Source organism: Peromyscus leucopus, chromosome 13 (assembly GCF_004664715.2).
Source record: "Peromyscus leucopus breed LL Stock chromosome 13, UCI_PerLeu_2.1, whole genome shotgun sequence".
In the NCBI taxonomy this organism is placed as follows: domain Eukaryota; kingdom Metazoa; phylum Chordata; class Mammalia; order Rodentia; family Cricetidae; genus Peromyscus; species Peromyscus leucopus.
The window spans coordinates 15,973,709-15,979,170 of NC_051074.1; the positions used below are offsets into that span (position 1 = coordinate 15,973,709).

The 5,462-nt window shown below is 37.8% G+C and overlaps 1 pseudogene; it reads right to left on the reverse strand.

Moving 5' to 3' along the window:
* Positions 1 to 1,016: 1,016 nt before the first annotated feature.
* LOC114696312 lies at positions 1,017 to 1,871 on the reverse strand (annotated as a pseudogene).
* Positions 1,872 to 5,462: the final 3,591 nt, after the last annotated feature.

Consider the following 5,462-nt stretch of genomic DNA (forward strand, 5'->3'; position numbering starts at 1 on the left):
ATGGCAGAATGTCATTAGGAATCATTTTACTGGTAGATTTTTTTTTAGAACAGTATATTTGGTTTTTCCCTATGTCTTTGGTCTATCTAGACTCAGGATCTTAGTCACCCAACGAGTATCAGGAATGAGTTCCATCTCATAAAGCAGGACTTAAGTTAAATCAGATATTGGTTGGTTACTACACAAGCTTTGTGACATTTCTCTAGCATATCTTGCACACAGGAAAGCATTATACATCAAAGGATTTGTGGCTGAGTAATTTATAATTAATCCTGGAGGAGGTTATTGCTAATAATTGTCTTTTATGTGAATCTGTGCTGTTTTCTTGGTGTTAGACTTTAGCATAGGGTTTTGTAAACACTAGGCAAACGCTCTTCCACTGAGTGATATCCCAGCCCAATATTCAGAACTTTTAATATTGTTTCTTTTAGGCCAAACTACCTTCTATCATATTTGAAAATTCATAAACCATACCAATCAGGTACTTTTTTTCAAAGTGATGGGATACTTAGGAGTCCCATTAAATCCTCTAAGAATACCCTATAAGTTTGATTTAGTAACAAAGTATTTCTCTTTCCTTAACACTGTTTTTATCTTCTTTAGTAAAAAAATCACAATACAGAGAGAAAATCATACTAAATACAGAAATGCAATATTAAACAAACCTGTTTCATATTTTCCTGAGTTATTTCCACAATAAGTTTGAGATTTGATATACTTTAAAAAAATGAAAACAAATTTAAACAACAGCGTCATAGAATACTTATTCTATGGCCTTAATAAGTTACATAAGTTACAATATATCTTTATTTAAAATTCAGTTCTTCCATAACTTGAGGACATTCTTCATTTTTTTAAGCTCTTTAATCTTTATTGACACCTGGCACAAGTGACCTCAACCATAATGGGTGGGGACTTTAGAGGGGTGTATGGGGCCCCGAGTAAGGCTGGAGTGGGCTGTTATTGTGCCTGATGGTGTCCAGCCTAGGTGCTGGACTTTGGATATTGGGAACTATTCACCATCTCAGGATGCTGGGGCAGTACCTGTCATCAGCCCTTGATATTAGGGCCGCAGGCTGTCCACGTCTGGTACCTTAGGGCTCTTGGTGTAGAGGTCAAACTTGTTGAACTCTTTCACCCAGGGCAGCATATCCAGGTCCTGCTGGCTGCACAGCTATAGGTAGTCACCACCGTGTGCTATGCATAGAAGGAGTGGAATCGGGTCTTATAGAAGGCCTCGGAGGGTAGGAAGAACTTGTTGAACTTCATCATCTGGTACAGGTACTCGTCATGATCCCGGGAGATAAGGACATTCTCAAGTCCACAGTGGGGCTGGTACATGCCAAGTTATGTGCTGTGTCGAGGGTCCTGAAGGTCAGGATTTTCTTAGAAAGTAGAGTTACAGAGTATCACGGAGGCCTGGGGATGGTAGCCCAGGGGAAAAGTGCCTCCAATAATGGCCCACTGAGGTTCCTCCACAGAGCCAGGATCTTCCCCAAATCATGCAGAAGTCTGACCAGGTAGAACCAGTCTTTGTCTGTGTGGGCTATCAAGATACCCTCTGCTGTCTAAAATTCATGAAAGAAGCGGGAGAAACCTACATTCGGGTCTGATTCATCTACCAGATCTTCTAGCATGTTCCCAGCATCCATGACTGTCATTTTCTTGTATGAGAAGCTTCCAAACTGGATATGCTTCCCGCTGATGAAGTCCACCATCTGGTGTGTGTGCATGAGATTGTAGGTGGTAAAGATGCGATCCAGCAATGGGCAAGCAGTGCAGTTTCGGAAGCTGCCCTTGCTTTGGGCCAACTCTGGGTCCACATCAGGTTGACAGACCTGGGTAGGGTTTGAGCCCACATCCACATTCATCCTGGGAGGGAGCAGAGATCAGATGGCAAGCTCGAAGTTCGACATTACTCTTAAAATGAAGGAAAGCTTAGAAATGAAATAATATTACCAAAGAAAATTAACATCACATCCAGTTTAGGAGAAAAATTGTTGGAAAAATTATCATGGGGAAATTTTCTTAATTGTTCCATTTAATTGTTTATGTATTCGGTGAATTCAAAGGGCACTGCACTTGGAAAGCTGTGCTGACAGCTATGTTAAACATGGTATAAATAGTGGGAGGTAAAACGTACTTAAGGACTCTGAACTCATGCCAAAGAACAAAGGAAACTAAACAGAGGAAAGAGAAGCAGAGTGGATTCTGTAAGGAAAATGTGGTAAAATGGAATGACCATTTTTAACTGCAACCCCATTTGTCTAGTACATTAGTCTGCTGCGAAAGAAATGTGTTTTTATATGTACCATTTTTTAATGGAGAATATAAAACTTCAAGTTACTGTAACACTAGTGCATCTGTCTCTCTGTCTCTCTCTGTCTCTCTGTCTCTCTCTCTCTGTAATTATTTAGTGCACAAAACAATGAACACAGAGCCTTGAACATAGGATGCAATTTTTAGTTGATCTAAATTCCTACACAATGCATTTCTTTTAACCAAAATGAAGCTTGTTATCCTCACAATGCTAGTATCAAAAACTTGTGTTATTCTATAGGTTTTGAAGTTATTGACAGCTGTTTCATTTAATATAGCTCCATCACTGAGCAAAAACAATATGTGGTATAGAACAGACCTTTTTGGTTCACTTCAGTAAATGAAGGGACTGGTTGCTCTTCATGGCAAAAAAAAAAAAAAAAAAAATTGTCACTTGGTTCTCAGTGTTTTGTGTCAATGTTCCAAATAAAGAATGGGCATCCCTGGCTCCTTATGAGGGCAGAAAAATTTCAGTATTACATTAACTTCTTTTTCTATATCATATTTTGTTTCAATCTTTAAAAAAAAACCCAACAACAAATCACTGCTATCCCTTTTGTTTTGGAAAACAGATCACAGATAATCTAGCAGCCCTTTCTAATAAATCTCACCACATATTTCTAGAATCCTCTCACACTAAATTTCTCACTGAATTTCTGAATGGTCACAAAACCTGGTTCACCTAACTATGATGGCTTTTCTTTAATATTCTGAAAAGTAAGGCTATTTCGAATGCAGGAGTGAAAGATGAGAACACTTGGAGTTGACTGAACCTATGCTTCTAATACATCTATAGAACATAATACAACCTTGAGTAAACATTGATCTATAAGGCTGCCCCAGTCACTACTGGGATGAATTTGCTGCCAAATGCACATAGGTTATGTAAACCTATGCTTTTCAGGAGGGATTAAGATTCCACTTTCTTGGAGAGTCTGAAGTTGGCCACCATTCTTCAACATATGTGACTTACTCATACTCATCTTGCAGCACTGACATTTCACACCCTCATTTCCATTTTCTTTGGCTAGCATTCCCTGTAGAAGATTGGGTGTCTTGAAGATTGTGGTACAAATTAGAATGTACATAGGAAACAATAGATTCTAGGAGACTAAGATCAGTTGTTCCATCTCAGACAAAATGTGACCTAAGGATGACATAATTTATTACCAAATTGTATTGCATCCATTGTGAAATATCTGTACAATATTTGGCTGGGCATATCATCTTGTGGCTGAATTTCTAAGTAGTCTTATTAAATAAAGAACACAGAGCCAAACATAGGGGTGAAAGCCTTAGAGATCAGGGAGATAGTGATAGCCACCAACCTTACCTCTCCAGTTCTGCAGCTACCAAAAGGTGAGCTACTTCCTGTCAACCTGCACCCTTATTGCCTTGCTGTTCTGCCATCTCACTGGCTCTTAGGCCAGCTACCTCACTTCCTTGTCACTGCCTGTCTATGCAGACCTCCAGGCCTCTATGGTTGGTACTTGGATAAAAGGCAAGTGACATTATGCTTGGTTCTGTTCCTTAGTGCAACCTTGAACACACAGAGACCCTGCCTGTCAAGTGATCAGATTAAGGGCGTGTGCTACCACTGCCTGACTTTTGTGTTTACCTTAAAATGTCTTGCTATTTCCTTTGATCTCCAGGCAAGCTTTATTTATACAAATACAAATAAAGTACCACCACATTTCAGCACACACACACAAAAATATCACCACATCTTCCAGCTTCAACTATGTTAAAAGAGTTGCTTATCCCTGATGAGTTAGATCAAAACATTAATGATAGGGTAGGGACTAGTCATCTAATTCTGAAAATTTCTTAACAATTGGTGACATAATACCATTACTAATGGTATATTTGGATTTTTAAGGATTTAAATGAGATGGCATATTTTAAAATTATTTAAAATGTTGGGGAATTAGTTACACCTCCAACCCTGAAACTTAAAATATTATCATTAATGTCTGTGAAAACAGAAAGTCCTGAGGGTGACTGATCACAGTACCTGAAAATGCATATTTTCTTTCAGACCGTGGTAATTAAAATGGATGATAAATTTTGTTACACGGTTGAAGTTGAAATGACAGTTGTTTTTTTTTCCCTGTTTATTTTCTAGATTATATTAAAAATGGAAAGAACTTACATTGTCGCAATGCTTAATAAACTTAATGATGATCAACCTACTAAAGGGTGTCAAGACAACACTGGAGAGATGACAAAGGGGGTGACTTCACCATGCAGGGGCCTGTGTTAAGGAAGAGGTTCTTGTTGTTGTTGTTGTTTGGTTTTTATTTGTTTGTTTGTTTTACCTAAAGACCCAGTAAAACAGGGCACTGCGGTGCTGCATTTGTGATTGTCATTGTTCAAGAATCCTATGATCAGGATAAGGCCTAAGAGAAGGTTTGCAATAGGTCACATTAGTGTTTGTGAAGTGGAAGGGAGAAAAATGAAATGTGGCCGCATGTCACAGATGATTAGAGCACATAAATGGGGATCAGTTCTCAGTACACATGAGTAGTCCACAGCCATGGCTCCCTCATATTTAAACCAGTGACTGTCATGGTGTTCAAAGATGGGAGTCTGCTGCCACTTAAAAACCGCACACCCATGATGATGACTCTCTTACAGTACAAGGGCCCATGTCCTTACTGAAGTTGTTCAACTGACAACACCACTGGAACTACCACCACATACCCCATAACAAAGGGTTTCTAATTTAATACAACAACATTTTAGGGTTTGTTCTAGAGAGAAACAACATGATATTCGGGAAAATGACATTATCTGAATTATGTGTTTGAAATTTCATGGTAGTTACATGAGAAGTAGATGGAAAATACTGTAAGATATATATATATATATATATATATATATATATATATATATATATATCATTGTGTTGGCTCATGGATATATATATATATATATATATATATATATATATATATATATATATTAGGAACTGAGGAAAGCATTAACATTTGTGAACAAAAGAATATTGTGTTTCTTCCTAGAAAATTAGACTACCAACTTTTCCTATAGCAACCCAAGTTGAAAATGAATTTTCCTAAAAAGGAAAAAGAATACTTTCAATAACAAAGTACTGTATTCTTCCCATTTTAATCATCTGTGAG